This window comes from Triticum aestivum, chromosome 3D (genome assembly GCF_018294505.1).
Source record: "Triticum aestivum cultivar Chinese Spring chromosome 3D, IWGSC CS RefSeq v2.1, whole genome shotgun sequence".
In the NCBI taxonomy this organism is placed as follows: domain Eukaryota; kingdom Viridiplantae; phylum Streptophyta; class Magnoliopsida; order Poales; family Poaceae; genus Triticum; species Triticum aestivum.
In genome coordinates, this window is record NC_057802.1 from 431,317,261 (window position 1) to 431,336,489 (window position 19,229).

Genomic DNA, 19,229 nt, shown 5'->3' on the forward strand with positions numbered 1-19,229 from the left:
CTCAGTCGTAGTCGTTACGTCCGAAACGTCGGCCTTCGGTGGAGCAACCACCGACTCCCCGTCCTCGGAGCCAACCAAAGTCCTCGCCGACGAAGTCCGCACCAAGCATCCAGCCAGTGCCCTATCGGCATCCTCGAACTCCAACAAAGGTAGTGACTGCTCAAACGCCTCATCAGAATCTACCCGGTCACTCCAAAGTCTGGGAGGGGCAGAGGCTGGCTCAAAGGACCCGAACCGCAACGAAGTCATAGGCACCGATGGTGAAGGTGCCAGCTCAGCCCCGGTCCCATCCCCGGTCTGAGCCACAGGACGAGAGCCGTTAGTCCCCTCACGAGTCGACTCGTCAGTCGGTGCCCCCTCAGCTCCCGCACTGTCGTCCCCCTCGTGCATGTCAACATCATTCCCAATCATTGCCTCAGCAAACAGGGCGGCGTCCTCAAACTCGATCTCAAGAGGAAACACCTCTCCTCGATAAGTCCAGTTAACCACGTCAGGCACGACTCAATATCCAAAATGCTCACTAAAATGCGGGCCACTCCATGTGCACGAGTAAAGGCCATATCCACTTTCTCCGTCTTGCCAACCATGATGCCCATACTGGCCACAACTCGAACATCCTGCAAAGGCTTAGATGGAGCCCCCGAAAACCTCAACCAGACCTGCGTAAGCGGCTTTCCTTTAGGTTCCACCTGCTGCCACTCATGGAACTCCAGAATGCACCTAGTGCCCGGAACTCTGCATAAACCAAAACTCAACAGTCTCTGCAGATCGTCCACTGAAGGAAACTCCACCTTAAAAACCTTGGCCTCGAGAGGAACGAGCTCCCAATGGAAGTCCCCCGGTGCCAGCTCCTGAAGCCTCTGCACAATCTGAGCCTCCGAAACCTCACCCTAAGTAGCTTTGACAACCCCGGTGGTCAAGCTCAAAGTCTCCTCCGGAATCTCTCTCGCGGCCGGGGACTCAAAGAACATGAGCTCCGCACAATAAACCCCATACATTGTCAAAGACGGAGCCTGGTCACGCAACAACGGGCAATCCCCCGAGGCATGTGCCGGCTTACCACAGGACTCACACAGCTCTACCACGCATTCCGCAATGAAGTGGCCCTTCTCACCACAACGGTAACAAAGCATCCTTTCCTTCTTACGCGCCCACTTGGACGCCCTCTCAGCATCAGACCTGTCGGTAGCCTCAGTCGCACACCCAGTCGCCGGAACCTCAACATTGGCTAAAGCCGCTACCACTTCCATCGCCTGGGAAGGGAGCTCCGTGGAAGCGCAATCGGTCTCCACTACTGACTCCGCTTGATCAACAACTGCCGAAGGCGGAGGCGGTCTGCGATGATACCTCCCGCGGCCACCGCCCCGACCACCACGATGTCCACAGTGACCTCCTCTCTGGCGGTGATCCGGACCGGAAGCACCCTCAACAAAACCTCCTGGAGGCCCGAGAAACGGTCTCTCAGCAGACCCGTCACTCTGCCAGGCATAACCACACCCCCCTCCCGTGGATGAGGAACCCCGGTGTTGTCCATCGCCATACACATCTAACCCATCGTCCCCCCATTGGCCTCGGGGCGGAGCACGGGAGTCTTTAGAACTAGAGATCTGCCTCGACTGAGATGGTCCCGACCGGTTTTGAGCCGGCCGCGCGACAACGTTAGGCGGAGGCGCGCCATGAGACTGACCTCTGCCAGTACCGGCTGCACCAGCCGCGCCCAGCGTTGGGGGCCTAGGCCCGCCTCTACCCGCTGGCAGCGGAGCGACGGGCGCCGGAGGCCTGAGCCCGCCCTTTCCAGCCGCCGGTTGCAGGGACGCCCCCGGCGCTGGAGGTCTAGTCCCACCTCGGCCTGCTACCGGCTGAGCAGCGGGCGCCGGCGGCCTACCGCCCGAAGTAGCGTTACCGCGGCCCGGTCCCAGTGGAACCCCCCCCCCCCGCCAGCCTCTCTAACTCTTGAAACTTAGTATGAGCGACCAATAAAATCACGATTTTTGTGCCTATGACCGATAAAAAAATATCTTAAAATTCTATCTATGGAACTTGATAAGAGTGAGCGAGAAAATCGCATGTTTCAGTTGAAAAGCCGTAAGTTTCAACAATTGAAACTTAAAACTTACTACGCCCTCATGCGGGATTCAACTACTTCGCGAATTGCGAGGCAAATCGTGCGGCAAGACATGTGCGTGCCCCTGCGAATTTCCAGAATAACAATGTAAACCCAAACGGATGGAGTGCCTTTACACAGTGCCCACAGGTCATCAGACTTGTGTACTGTTAGCATCTATACAAATTAGAGAATTTTAACATATTATGCATGAATAATCACGTTAAGTATCCAAACTCAAGAATATACATCCCAAAATGAATGTATCTCATCTGTGATCTGAGTTACAGCTGGATATCACTTTGCCGGAGACGGAGAGAATGATGTCTCGGACTCATTGACCCTAGGTAGCGCGCGAGGTTGATCGATACGGTATTTGCTTGGGTACGAAGGGACATGATATCGCTGCTTTAGTTACTCCTTTGTGAAAAGTACGACGCAGATGGTTAACTCACTCATGGCCTCATTTCGTGCCTACCATAGCCCATCGGCAGCTCTTCCACTTCTCTCCCAGCCCTGCACATATCGCCCCTTGAATGGGGTATTCAGGTGGCCCTTGCCATACATAAGCGCACGTTTTTGCATGAGCGGTAGAAATATACTATAGCACAGAAAGCAGCACAGGCTCGGACCTAGCAGTTTAACCTAGCTACTATACGCTGCATGGTCGAGGTGCATGCATGCATGGCAGATCTTTCACAAGACGTTGTAGTCTACTACCTCTCCTGATTTATTAGTCCTTATATTTTGGATCAAACTTTGACCTTTAATTTAACTAATAAAAATAAATCATATACCACACAAATAGTAAAATAGTATCATTGAAAACCTCTTTCGAACATGAATCCAACAATATAAGTTTTGAGACACACAACTTATATTTTTGTTGGTTAAATCTACGGTCAAAATTTGACACAAAATACGAAGATGACCAACAAATCCGACGGAGGTAGTAGTTCGGTAGAAGAAAGATGGATCGTCCCGTTGTCATGTCAAAATGTTACAGGCGGGTGGTCGACGAAGTCATCCTACGTGGTAGTATACTAGTATCTCAAAGGCAGAAATATCAGAATGTGACGTGCGTAGTGGAAGAAGGGGCTGATTGGATCGACATGTAGAGGACAGAAGGAATATTTGTTGTTGAGGAGCTACAAAATATTTTCATGAGAGTTTATTTGACTCACCATAAGATTCTTCCCTGTGAAATGAGGACACTTGATTTTGTTGTTGAGGAGCTAGAAAATATTTTCAGGTATTGCTTCGTCGAGAGGCCACCTCCACTGGACCACAACAACTAAGCTACTGTACGTAGCTAGGAAAAGGAGAGGACCTTGAGCACATCATGGCATGTTGCCTCCAAAATGGAGATCTAGATCGATCGATTTGCTTGCTTCGTACCATAACAAGCATTCGGGTTCACTCCTTCAGATTTAGATCCCACCTCAGCCATCAGGAGGAAATTAATTTTGCTCACTCAACCATTACCAAAATGCAATTTAGTTTCATTTCGCAACTCCAATATTAAACATTTTGTCCCATGGACACCGGTTTTTAACAAAATGATTACATGATGATAGTTTTACATACATGCACCCTAGCTAGCTAGCACATATATAAAGGTTGGGTGTTTACATCAAAATGATGCAGAGGTCGAAGGTTATCCTCTTTTTCCGAGAAGAAAAATCGCATAAAGAATGAACAAATAGAGAGAAGTATACAATTTTTTTAGAAAAGAATAATTGAAATTCTTTTTTTAAAACATGGGTAATTTTGAAGAAAACAAAGAGAAATAGATCAAAGTACTTAAGAACTAAAATAAACGTAACAGAAAAATAGCCTTTTCTAGTAGAAATGTTGCAATAAATAAATAAGATGAACAAAACATTAAAATTAAGAACATTGATAAATTTCATGATTTTTTTCAACAAAGGCTTGATTTTATTGACTCAAAATGAAGCATCAAGGGTATAGAAAATCCATGAGTGCACAGGTGACCTCTGCAGAGCTCGGATGGAAATCCAACTTTCACACACAAATAAACATGCCGACAAATAGGAAAGTCATATATGGGACTAAAGTTACACCTAAGCGAGCAAAATGGAAAGAAAATGAAGCAATCAAAACAGCGGTCGACATACTACAACAACGATCATATCCGTACCAACCATCTTTTACACCACAAGGACAATGAAAAGGGTTCTTCAACAACAAAACATTCAGAAAGGGAACGATGCTCAAGTGCCACCGTCACTGGATCCAACCACCAAATGTCAGATTCTAGGTTTTCACCCCGAAGAACAAATCTGAGTATATCCGAGCAATGCATTCAACAAGGTCACGGCACAAAAACATCACTATTGCCACGTCAAACTAACTCGGTTCGTGCCTAGGGCTTTCACCCTGGAGATTCAGACTGGGTACTTGAGAAGCGTCGCAAAACCAAAGTCAACTTTTTGTCAAAATAAATTTCATGAGTAATCCAGAATAGCTATTGGAAATATGGAAGCTTTTAAAATAGATGTAAAATGTTAGGGAGAAAACTTATTGAATTGCATGATTTCATCCCATGTACTCGATCCATTGGTTTTGCAATAACATTTCTATTTTTTCATATTTAACACTTAAATTTATAGAGTGTTTATGTTCTCCTCTGAAAATACGTTTTTGCATATTGTGTTTCCCTTTCTTTTTTTTATTGATTTGCAATAGTTGTTTTGATTGGGTGTAACACGTGTGAAACCACCATCATCGCAAAAAAAAAAGTGTGAAACCACCATCACATCATCAAACAGTTTATCAAAGGTTTTGATACTTGAGTGACCAAGAATTTATGGTATCTGAATTGAGGAACCAAAACTTTTTTTAATATTAATACAGACGCAGATGCTCATATATACGCACATACACTCACCCCTATGAACACACGCACACACATCCTACTCCTATGAGCATCTTCAAGAGACTGAGCCGGCATATCATCTTGAGGTTGACGAAGTCGCCACAGATGATTTCGTAGTCGACGGGAATGTCTCCTCCCATTGAACACACATCGTCGGACGGCATGAAATAAATCCGGAAAAATACGAGCATCAATGTCAAGTCTAGCTAGGACTTGAACACTGATGGGCTGGAGATAGCACTGTCTTTCTAACCATCCAACAACAAATTGGTTCGCACAAAATTTATACAGTGCTTTGCTAAATAGCAAGTCGGCCTCTGTTATTACTTTAGAATACTTTGGTGTTTTCTTTCTCTCTTGAGTGACCAAGAATGTATGGTATTTGAACTGAGGAACCAAAAACTTAGACTTTGTTAAATAGCAAGTCGGCCTCTTTTAGAATATTTTAGAATACTTTAGTTAACTGATAGTCCTGTCCAGCCGAGCCTTAATATATTGCAGTAGTAACGATCTTGCCTGTTGCACTTTTGATGTGAGAGTTGTCGATTTGGCCCCTTCATGCCAGGTTAGCATTTAGCGATTGAACCAAATCACACATGTCAATACAAAAACACGCTAATCAGCTAGGAATATCACCTTTTGGCAATAAGGCAAGTAGGATACACTTCTTTCCGCTTCCACTTCCCATGCTCATCCTCTCTTAACCCAAAGCATAAACGCCCATATTCCCATGAGAAAAGCACTTTTACATTTATAGTACTACTGCCTGCAAGCACTGGTAAGTAGCTTTGAGCAGCCAAGTGCAGCTTTCGTGCCGCAGGCTCGTGAACTTTGTGGCTCCAGCGAGGGGGGCGATATGACAATCGTTGAGAATATGTAGGCGATGCCAGGGAATTGGGGCCTTGTCTTGAGGTGTGCGGTGCGTGAAGACTGGAGCACAAAAAGATGGGCGATATTTGGGCCATGGATCCATCCTGTTCGGCCCCTCCTTTCAGCTACAGACAAATGCAAGAAAACAACAAAAGGGATGTTCCCGAGCTGCCTCAAGATCTAGTTTTATGCATCGACGCCTCCACTTTTTTCCCTGCACTGGACCCTTGCGCGGTTATCAAGGTGTTGATCATTGGGGTTCTTTTTCGCTTGCCCTTTATCTTTCTTTTCCAAGTTTTCGTACTCATGTTTGCGCTGCGTCCCTGAGTTGGAAGTTGGAGCCGCGCTGATGATTCTGTTACTAGTTTTTAACGATGAGAAGTAGTAGTAACTTTTGCGTAAAATCATGGAACTGATGTAGGTGCAGTTGTGTGCAAAATATGCTTAAATGATGCTGGTGTTCGCTGTGTTCCCTTTATAAAACTTGGCAAAGAAATGTGTTTTTGTAGGTTCTAGACACATCAGATAAAAATCAAGCACATGCACATTGAATTCAGTTTTACCCATGTCAAATTTCGTAGAATAACAGCACTCCATAACTATTTGCGACCTGCATAGTAGTAAGAACATAAGGTTGTTACACAGGTCACAAATGATCATATGCGTAGGTTTTCTCCGACTTTTACGAAGTGGTTTGGTCTCTACTGGTGCAGGATCGGAACTGTTGCGCCACCGGCGTTGCTCGCGGGGACGTCACGCCGACGTCCGGCCCACTAGCTTGTGACGCGGGGCCGCCCCGGCGCACGCGTACCCTGGACACGGGCCCGCCCAGATTCGAGCTGCCCTCCAGCCGCGGACGCCGGACGGACGGGGACCCAAAAGCGCGCGCGCGCGTATTCGGCCATCCATTGCCTCTCCCGCTCCCGCGCTCTAGCTCGCCTCGCCTTCGCGTGAGGCAACGACCACGAGATCGAATAGCGATTCATTCGTACGTGACAGGGAACAACAGAGGCGTGCGCGTACGTACGCGTTCGCGCCCTCCTCTTCCCCCGTGCCATGCCGCCCACTACCCCCTGCCAGGCATCTTCTGACCGCTCCGCTGGGGCGGCCCGTGGCCGTGGCCCCGAACGATGAAAGGTGTTCGACCGTAGCCAACCTTTTTGCACCGGGTGGAGGAGTAAAAGAGATGGATAGCAAAGGACTGTACATTTGCTACGCCTGTCAGGGTCTTTCTTTTCATCCAGACGTTGCCTGTCCGTCTCAGTTGATCGGTTCTACTCTACTGATCGATCCCGCCATACTTTCTCGTTAGCCATCATGGCTCTCCAGCACTCACTGATGCACCACAGGCAGCTGCTGAAACGATGCGCCCAGTTGACCATGTCTTGACCTTGAGATGAGCAATGCATGTTGTGAGATGAAATAAAAAGAGAGGAAAGCATCAGAAAATAAGCAAGGTCAATCCCGAACCGGAGTGGATCCAACGAACTCTTCCAACAACAGACACCCGTATTACAGTACATCATATACAAACTAGCTGGCTAAGCTAGGACTAAGCAGCAGCATCTCAGTGAGCTAATGCAGAGCCAAAAGCAAGGGGCTACAAAAGCCACCAAAACTGACGAAGCAGTACGTACCAAATCTCCTCTTGGATGCATGACATAAAATTTAACTTAAAACAAACGAAAGGCGGAAAGGCCAAGCTCCCGCGGCTAGAGCTTACAAAAACAGCCGCGAGAGCACATCTTATCAAGGAAGACAAAAAAGAGAAGATATATAAGCTCCAAAATTCCAGTTCCTGCTACTCCGTGGAATGGGACAGCGTTAGTTAAGAGTAGGACGCAACTAACGCGAGGCCACCTGCCATCCCTCGCTAGCTGTAGAAAACGCTGCGCTAAAGGCTGGGAATTAGGGGCAGAATCCCAGCGGGATCAATGGCTCCTCGGTGCTATATGACAAGGAGGATTACTGCTACCTACGTGAACTAGAAGCGTACGTACATACTACTAATATAGTTGCAGATTGCATTGCGGAAAGAGACGTGGAGTTTTTAAACAAGGTGTTAGTTAGGAGCTTTCGAAGAATCATCACTTGCTCAAGAAATCTAGCCAGCGTCGTGTTCCGGACCTTGCTGTTGCGACTCTCAAGCGCCCTATCTTTGAGCTAGTTGTATATCCTGGTCGACAGGTACAATCCAAACCGGTCTTCTTCTCTCATGTCATCATTCGTGTTCGGCGATTCTATAAGCCAGTTCGGCAGTTTAGGGGCTTAGTTTAGTCTATCCGCCGAGCTGGGGTAGCTTTCGATGCAAGCTTCTGCACCGGCCGGTGCAACACCGATCATCGTCAGCTGGCTCTGCATGTATAGATATTTGATATTTCATGGCTAGCCACACCGTCTAGCTAGCCTAGATGAGGCTGTTGCAGACTGCATTTTGTCAACGGGAGGACAGGTCAAACTGGCGTATCAACTAAAGCTTGCTTCTCAGTACAAATAACGATTTAATCGTTCGAGAAGACACAATTGGCGCAGGTGGCTCTGCCCCAGGAAGGGACATCGACCTAGTACCAATTAAGCGGCTGACTTCTGTTGTTTGCTTCATATGAAGGTGATATTGGTTTGGTTTGCCTGGATGTGCTAATTAACCAATGGATCTGCTGCACCGACTACAGCGTTGTCATTCGTGCTCGCCACGACATAGGTGTTCGACTAGAAATATCTGTCTCGCTTTAAACGTATTATATTATCATATTCCAATTTCTGATGTTTTTGCAGCACTAGTACCTGCTTTCTAGGCAGCGGAATTGCGATCAGCTTGGCAACAATGGAGGCGATGACTATACCAGCTCAACGTCTTTCCTCGTCATAGAGCCACTGATCTCCTGGCCACTTTGTGGCCTTTTTTCCTCTTTCTGTTAGGGCATGTTTGTGTTATTTCCCTAGCAATTTTATTTTATTTTTCCTTTTCTGCACTTAAACTTGTTGTATGGACAACAGGACAAGGTCGTTGCTTTATCTATAAATCGGGGCAAAAGCCTGCTTCGAGAGATACTATCACAATAGTTGGAGTAACAATTGTTACATCGCAACTCTATCGGATGTAAGGTCAACCATTTTTTCACCAGGAAAAAATGTTTTTTCAAGAGAAAATGTCAACCTTTTTTTAGGTAGTCGCACTAACATCACTTCAGCCTCAGAGGGCGATAGCCTGATGGCCAAGAAAGGCTGGAGGCATTTTGCCCTCGGTCGTTTCATCTTGGACCACGGGATTCTCAGCTGCTTATGGCCTGGGGAAATGTGGTGGCGCACTCCTATGTCTCGCTTATAGCGAGACGAAGGGAACCCTCGCGTCAATGGCAACGTGAGATGGGCCGGCCCAGATACGCTGGAGGGGGAATGTACCCAGTACACTCACAATTATGATGCTGCTGGTGCATCGGATGCTGTAGAACATTTTAAAAAAATAGGAAAATGTATCTAACACATTGACTCAACATTAATGTATGTTGTCACAAAATTTCGTGTCAAAATTTGAAATAGTTCTTGAGATACAAAAATGACAAATTTGACATCAATGTGATACTGGGCCAAATCTAAAGCCCAACTTACGTTATGTACTATTTAGTATAGAAATTTTCACTTTCATCTTTTGAGCTATGTTTTGAATTTTCACTTGAAATTTTGTGACAACCTACATTTATGCTGTGGGAATGTGCTAATTTTTTTCAAGAATTTTTGAACATTTTAAAATGTGAAATGTGAGTTCGGTGCACTGGTTGCACTACAAGCACCGGTGCACCAGATATTCTTCCGCGCTAGAGGCCGCAACCTTGTTTTTTTGGTATACTTTTTTGCTTTAAAAAAAATTCATGGTACTCCCAAATATTTTAAATAAATAATATTACAAAAAATACTTTACATAAAACAATTGGAGATAAATGTTAATCAATCATTTGAAAAATGTTAAATGTGTGTCGAGAAAATGTTTCTCATGTATATGAAAGAATATACAATGTACGTGAAATAAATTGATCATGTATTTAAAAAATCAAGCATTTAAAAAAATGTTAAACAAATATTTAAAAAATATTAATCAAGCATTTAAAAAATCTAAAATGTGTATAGAAAAACTGTTAATCTAGCATTTGGAAAATATGTTAATCAAGCATTTGAGAAATGTCAAATGTATATAGAAAAAATGTTGACCATGTATTGAAAAATGTTATCTTGTATTTGGAAAAAAAATAATCAAGCATTTGAAAAATGATAAAATGTGTATAGAAAAAATGTTGACTATGTCTTAAAAAATGTTAATCTTGTATTAAAAAAATTCAATCAATATTTGGAAAAATGTTATAAATGTGTATAAAAAATATTGAACGTGCATTGCAAAATGTGTAACTTGTATTTTAATAATGTTCAACATGTATTAGAAAAATGAATTACATATATACCAAAAATGTATGATGTGTATGGAAAAAAGTAGACATAAAGACCATTTAAGTTCTCAAGCAATGTTAGTCATCTAATAAAAATGTAAATGTGTATATAGAAAAATGTTTTGGATGTATACAGAAAATGTTGAATGTGTAATGGAAAAAGTTAACATGTGTTGAACCAAAAACAAACTGAAGGAAAACAACAAAAACCAAATAAAAATGAAGAAACCCCAATGAATTAGAGAAATAAGAAGAAAGAAGAACAAAACAAAGAAAATGAAAACCCAAAGAAACCAATTCAAAAGAATGGAAACCGAGAAAACTGGGAAAGAAACAAAGAAAACTGATAAAACCCAAAAGAGAAATAAAAATGAAAACAGAAATATATAAAAGCAAAAAACCTGTAAAAAAATAAGAAAGAAACAACAAAAAAAGTGAAAAACAGTACAAACCGATGAAAAGCAAAGAAAAAAAGGGAAACATAAACAAAAATAAAAAACCAAGCGGGAACCAGTAAACTCAACAAGAAAAAAAAAGTTGGAAACAAGTCGGCCCTTTAGCTATTGTACAGGGTTAAAACCTACGGCGAGACCTATAGCCTCGCTATAAGTGAGATATAATATCTGTGGCTGGATGAGTATATGTCTCGCTTCATGGGCGACGAATGAAGCCCTCATCGATGGAAGCCCTAAAAGGCCCGGCCCAACTCAGCATTCATATGTTTTTGATCGTTTATAGCTGATCGATATGAGCAACCAATAAGTGGTGCTATGCTCTGTGCGGGCATAACGTCTAGGGCAGCCGCCGAAGCAACCACCGAGAATTTTTCTGTCCTCGCTGATCCGATTATTCGAATCTAATGAGTTTATGTTGGTGTGACAAACTTTTTTGTTGGTATGATTCTTTGTGGAGTTGAAATCTTTAATCGACATCATGTTGAAGATATTGTCGTCTGACGACCTGCACTTCTAGGGGATCATTCCCGGCCCAAGTACGCTCATCGATCAAGACTTCCCACCTTTCTGGATGGGCGATTCAAGGTGCTTTCAAAGACCGTGCGGGTGAAAGAGTGATAACATCGTTGCTCCAGTCTAATTGTGGTCTTTTTACCGAAGTCTTTGGAGTATTTCTTCGGGCAGAGACTGATATCGCGAAGAAGGTGTTTTCAAGAGATTTTATTGTAATTCTTAGTCATAGGAGTTACTTCGTATTTTCTTGGATCTTAAGTCCAAATCAGTGTACCTGTACTTGTTATGAGTATAAATAAAGTTGTTGGTGTTTCTAAAAAATTTGCTTTTGATTGTTTTATTTTCATTGTTATTATTATTATTGTTATTATTATTATTATTACTATTATTTAGTTTATATTTTCAAAATATTGTAAACATATATACTCCAAAAACATAATGTATTCTTTAAGTGCTCATCAAGATTTGAAAAATGTTAACACAGTGTAAAATTTTTGTTAGTGTAACTTTAAAAAATTATACCATTACAATAGGTTGTGACAATTAAAGAAAATAACGTTTTAATTTTTTTTGCATCATTCAAAAATGTTAATACAATTTCAAACATTATGTTTTTAAAATCTTTATACAATGTATTAAATTATGTTCGCATAGTTAAAAAATTGTTTTGCATTATTCAAAAATATATTTCGACGTGTATTTGAAAAATGTTTAAGACGTATTCAAACAAAAGTTCAAAAATATGTATTTAAAATGTTAAACTTCTACAATTATATTATGTCTATACCAAAAGTGAATAATGTGTATGAAACAACTAGGCATCAAAACATTTATTTGAGCAAATGTTAATTATATATTAGAGAAATGTTAAAGGTGTCCATCGCTACAATAAATAACATCACAAATTTCACCAATATAGTCAAAATAGCACAAAAACTACATAAACAATACTTTCGATTCAACAAAAATCATAAGAAAAATGTACATGTACATAAGAATATGCTCCAAGATTTTTTTAATCCATTTCAAACATTTTTAAATAGCATGAAAAACAATTTTGAAAATACATGAAAATTTAAAGTATACGATAGATATGTGTTGAAGACATGGTGAGCATCTTTTAATACACGATTAATATTTTGTAGATACATGATGAATATTTTAAATACATCATAAATATTTTAATACATGGAACTTTTTAGTACTCGGCAATTTTTTAATACATAATGACCATTTTCAAGTAGAGGATATTTTTTTAATAAACACTATTAATACATGATGTGCATCTTTTTACAGTGAACATTTGCAATACAACATGAATATATGGTTTAGACATGATGAAGACTTTTAATAATCATTATCATTTTGATACATGATGAAAAGGTTTTAAATACATGATGGATATTTTAATTAAAATGCAAACATTTTCAATACATTACAAACCTTTTTATGCATACACGATAAAAATTTGTAAATACACACACATTTTTGAGAAACCATAAATATTTAATAAATGACGAACATATTTTCATATAAAATGCACATTTTAAAATACACATGAAAAAAATACACCATCAATAATCTTTCATACATGCCAAACCAACTTCTAAAACATAATGAACAATTTTAGTAGTGGACGAGGAAAAACAATCATAAGAAAAGAAAAAACCTGAGAAAAAAGAGAATTGAAAAAGGGAAAAGACTCATACAAATATGTAAATTAATAACAATATTTATTATTGCCTCTAGGGCATATTTCTTTCAATCAAGTCAATAGTGCTGATAATAATAGCACTTGTGCCACAAGGCCTTATTTACATGTATATGGTATAGAGCCACAAAATGGGTGTCATTACAACACGCTCATAAAAAAATAACACCTTAGATTTGGGGCAGAATACAGTTCGAATATAACCGGCAACTGAGATCAGCGTAATATAGAAATCACCAAGAGTGGGTACCGATGAGGTGCCACCACTGTGGGACTCATACAGAAAATAACCGCCATCATAGGATCAGCAAGAGATAAAGGAAGGTAACCAATAAGACGGGAACTGTTAGGTTTACCATAGATTCAATGAGATCACATGAAGAATTTTAACAGCATTGGTAGCGTATCTATACCTACAAATAAAAGGTGCGATTCCTCGATTTTTTTTCATCCGTTCACTGTCAAAAAGATTTTTTTGCTATCCAAGGTGGTAATAATTTTTTTTGCGTCCGTCTGAATTTCACACGTGGGTGTGCGCTATGGCCCAGCGGCCAGCTCAACTATTTTTCTATGCAGGGCGCGGCAAATAGTCGGAGATCCGCAAAGCGTGCCCAAGACCGGGCTGACCTGTTTTCCTTTATTGTCTCTGTTCTGTTTCTATTTGTCTTTTTTTCATTTCCTGTTTCTTTTTTCTTTCTTTTTGCCTTCCAAGTTTGTTTTCCTTTTTTTTGAAGATTCAAAAATTTCAAAAAAGTTCGAATTTTTTTTTTCAAATTTCCAAAAATGTTCAGAATTTCGAAATTTTGGTTCTATTTTAAAAACTTTTTAAAATTTCAATTTTTTGTCTTGTTAAAAAAAATCAAAATTCAAAAAATGTTTCCATGTTTTAAAAAATATTTGTGTTTTCCAAATTTGTTCAATATTTAAAAAAAACTTACATTTTAAGAAATGTTCCAAATTCGAAAAATATTCTTAGTTTCATGAAATGTTCACATTTCAATGCAAAATATTTTAAATGGTCCCACATTGCACCTTTACATATAGTCATACAAAATTAGACACGCGTGCATAACTGCATGTAGTAAGCTGGATGAAGAATGGATAGATTAAGCTGGATGAAGAATGTATTAATTGGTACGTGAGCTAGGTTGAAAAGGATTCTGAATGTATTAAACAGTTTACAAAATGTTTCCACTTTTTCCAAAACATGTTTGTTTTTTTCAAAGTTGTGTGAGATTTTTAAAAAGGCATTCTAAATAGTGTTCCAAATTCAGATCATATTCTTATTTTAGTGAAATCTTTACAAATTCAAAGTAATGTTTGTGTGTAAATTTTACACAATGTCTAAAAAAATCTGAATGTTCAAAACATGTTCCTATTTTCAAAAATTGTTCACACATTCAGAAAATATTTGTGTTTTTATAAATTTTTAATGTTTTAACATGTTTGTGAGTTTTAAAAAAGTTCCTAATTCATATGTTATTTGTGTTTTCGCAAAAATGCAAGGAATTTTTGGAAAACTGTTCGGGATTTCAAAAGTTGTTTAAGTTTCCAAGAATATTTGGATATTCATAATAATTATTATTTTTGGAAAAGGTCAAGAATAACAAAAATAAAAAATGATTCGAATCCGACACCGTTGTATGTTCATAAACATCTGCGCCGGCCATTGGTTAGCAGGACGTGTTTGTGTGAGTGGCTGGCCGCACTTGGTCTGGTCGTTGAGGTTGTGACTTCGATCCTTGAACTCATATATATTTTTTGGATTTTTACTCAGGCTTAGAAATACACGTCGTTTTGATGCCTGGGTCTTTCACATCCCACGCAATTTAGCCGGCCCAACTACCAGGGAAATAAGGCAAGAATATTTTTAAATAGTCCCACATTGCTCTTTTACATATGGTCCTACTAATTTATATACGTGTGTGAAACTACATGTAGTAAGCTGGATGAAGGATGGATGGATTAAACTGGGCGAAGGATGGATAGGTTGGTACGTGGCTAGCTGGTAAAGGACCTTGAATTTCTTGAGGAATGCTACCCGAGGAAAAGAGAAGAGAAGACCCGATTACATGAGCTAAATGCATGGAAAACAAAAGAACTGGCTCACTCCCATATTATGGAACTTCACACCTTAAATCCCCTTGATTAATGAATGGAAAAATAGTAGAGTAAAATTAACTTCGGTTGTACTATATGTGTGGCTTGTACATGGAAAAGAGGAGACCCGCCTCACTTCCATATTATGGAATTCCATACCTTAAAATTGATGGAAATATGCCCTAGAGGCAATAATAAAGTTGTTATTATTATATTTCCTTATTCATGATAAAGGTTTATTAGTCATGCTAGAATTGTATTGATCAGAAACTTAAATACATGTGTGGATACATAAACAAATACCGTGTCCCTAGTGAGCCTCTACTAGACTAGCTCGTTGATCATAGATGGTTAAGGTTTCCTAACCATGGACATGTGTTGTCACTTGATGATGGGATCACATCATTAGGAGAATGATGTGATGGACAAGACCCATCCGTTAGCTTAGCATATGATCGTTCAGTTTGTTGCTACTATTTTCTTAATGTTAAATACATATTCCTTCGACCACGAGATCATGCAACTCCCGGATACCGGAGGAATACCTTGTGTGGTATCAAACATCACAACATAACTGGGTGATCATAAAGATGCTCTATAGGTATCTCTGAAGGTGTATGTTGAGTTGGCATGAATCGAGATTGGGATTTGTCACTCCGTATATCGGAGAGGTATCTCTGGGCCCTCTCGGTAATACACATCACAAGAAGCTTGCAAGCAAAGTGACTAAGGAGTTATTAACGAGATGATGTATTACGGAATGAGTAAAGAGACTTGCCGGTAACGAGATTGAACTAGGTATGAAGATACCGACGATCAAATCTTGGGCAAGTAACATACCGATAGACAAAGGGAACAACGTATGTTGTCATAAAGGTTCGACCGATAAAGATCTTCGTAGAATATGTAGGAACCAATATGGAGATCCAGGTCCCGCTATTGGTTATTGACCGGAGAGGTGTCTCGGTCATGTCTACATCATTCTCGAACCCGTAGGGTCCGCACGCTTAACGTTCGCTGACGATATAGTACTATATGAGTTATGTGAGTTGGTGACCGAATATTGTTCGGAGTCCCGGATGAAATCACGGACATGACGAGGAGCTCTGGAATGGTCCGGAGGTAAATATTGATATATAGGACGATGCTATTTGGTCACCAGAAACGTTTTGGGATGTTCCGAGTATTCATCGGATCATCGAAAGGGGTTTCGGTGAAGGAAATATGCCCTAGAGGCAATAATAAAGTGTTATTTTATATTTCCTTATATCATGATAAATGTTTATTATTCATGCTAGAATTGTATTAACCGGAAACTTGATACATGTGTGGATACATAGACAAAATACCGTGTCCCTAGTAAGCCTCTACGAGACTAGCTCGTTAATCAAAGATGGTTAAGTGACCATAGACATGTGTTGTCATTTGATGAGCGGGATCACATCATTAAGAGAATGATGTGATGGACAAGACCCATCCGTTAGCTTAGCATGTTGATCGTTCAGTTTTATTGCTATTGCTTTCTTCATGTCAAATACATATTCCTTCGACTATGAGATTATGCAACTCCCGAATACCGGAGGAATGCCTTGAGTTCTATCAAACGTCACAACGTAACTGGGTGATCATAAAGATGCTCTACATGTATCTCCGAAGGTGTTTGTTGGGTTGGCATAGATCGAGATTAGGATTTGTCACTCCGAGTATCGGAGAGATATCTCCGGGCCCTCTCGGTAATGCACATCATAAGAAGCCTTGCAAGCAATGTGACTAATGAGTTAGTTGCGGGATGATGTATTACAGAACGAGTAAAGAGACTTGCCGGTAACAAGATTCAACTAGGTATGAAGGATACCGACAATCGAATCTCAGGCCAGTAACATACCGATGACAAAGGGAATAACGTATGTTGTCATTATGGTTCGACTGCAAGAGATCTTCGTAAAATATGTAGGAGCCAATATGAGCATCCATGTTCCGCTATTGGTTATTGACCAGAGAGGTGTCTCGGTCATGTCTACATAGTTCTCGAACCCGTAGGGTCCGCACGCTTAATGTTCGATGACGATTTTGTATTATATGAGTTATGTGATTTGGTGACCAAATGTTTTTCGGAGTCCCAGATAAGATCATGGACATGACGAGGAGTCTCAAAATGGTCGATAGGTAAATATTGATATATAGGACGATGGTATTCGGACACCGGAAGTGTTCCGGAGGGTATCGGGTACTTATCGGGTCACGGGAAGGGGTTCTGGGCACCCCAGGCATATGTATGGGCTTAATGGGCCAATGAGGGGACATACCAGCCCACAAGGGGCTAGTGCGCCCCTGCCCTGGCCGGCCAGCCCAAGGGGAAGGAAAGGGGAAGGGGGAAACCCCTCCTGCCTTTCCCTCCTCAAGGGAGAAAAGAAAAGGGGGGGGGGAGGCGCCTCCTTCCCCTGCCTTTCTCCCACACACACATATGGCAGGGGGCCGCAGGTTTGGAGGGTGCCCAAGTAGGATTCCTCCTACTTGGGGCGCCCCCTAGGGCCGCTCCCTCTCCCTCCCACCTATATATATACGAGGGGGAGGCGCCTAGAACACACACTAATGATTGTTAGCTGTGTGCGGCGCCACCCTCCACAGTTTACGCCTCCGGTCATATTGTCGTAGTGCTTAGGCGAAACCCTGCACGGATCACTTCACCATCACTGTCACCACGCCATCGTGCTGACGAAACTCTCCCTCCACACTTTGCTGTATCAAGAGTTTGAGGGACATCATCGAGCTGAACGTGTGCAGAACTCGGAGGTGCCGTACGTTCGGTGCTTGATCGGTCAAAACAAGAAGAAGTTCGACTACATCAACCGCGTTGTGAAATGCTTCCGCTTTCGGTCTACGATGGCACGTGGACACACTCTCCCCCTCTCGTTGCTATGCATCTCCTAGATAGATCTTGCGTGAGCGTAGGAATTTTTTTGAAATTGCATGCTACGTTTCCCGACAGTGGCACCCGAGCCAGGTCTATGCGTAGATGATATGCGCGAGTAGAACACAAAGAGTTATGGGCGGTGATCGTCATACTGCTTACCACCAATGTCTTATTTTGATTCGGCGATATTGTTGGATGAAGCTGCCCGGACCAACCTTACATGACCACGTTCATGAGACCGGTTCCACCGACATACATGCAACTAGTTTTGCATAAAGGTGGTTGGCGGCACTACAAAAAAAACACATCCGTGACATTTTGGGCCGAACGAATTTTTTTCCTGTCATGCTTATGACACTTCTATGATGATAATTGTGACAAAACCCGGTATCATCATAGATGTGGTGGGCTCCAACTTCTATGACAAAAAATCATGACAGAAAATGGGCTTTTTGTCCTGCGCGGGCCGGAGACGCAGCTGCATGACATTCTTTGGGCCGTCCATGATGGAAAAAACTATGGTAGAAGCGAGGGTGAGGAAAATATGGGAAGTTCCCGGTTACGGTGGGTGGTTGGGGCCGAGCGATGCGCGTTTCTCTCTTTCACATATGCGCGTGGGTGCGAGGCATTCGGCTCTAACTGAACCCGAGCGAGGTGTTCGCCTACTGAACCCGAGCGATTGCACTGCAGGCTATGCGTTACTAACCCGAACGATCGATCGATCTGGCCATTAACTGAACCCGATCGAGCGATTCCTTCGCTATTGCTGCTAACTGAAGCCGATCGAACCTGCCGCCTCTTGATGAACAGTGAGTGTTGTTGGGGGGTTGGATGAACAGTTCCTGGTGGGGGTTGGATGAACAGGACCCCGTGGTAGTAGCGGCTGTTGCCGCTGGATGAACAGGACCCCGATCGAGCCGGTTGGGGGTGGATGAACAGGACCCCGTGGAGGGCGGGATGAACAGTAGCCAGTGGAGGGCTGGATGAACAGTAGCCCGTGGAGGGGTGGTTGAACAGGACCCCATGGAGAGGGCTGGTTGAACAGTAGCCAGTGGAGGAGCGGTGGTGGCTGGATGAACAGGAGCCCGTGGATGAACAGTAGCTGGTGCAGGCAGGAGGGAGACGCCCTGGATGAACGGTCGCAGGTGGAGGCTGGAGGAGGTCGACGGTGGATGAACAGTAGCCCGTGGAGGCTGGAGTGAGGCAGTAGACGGTGGATGAACA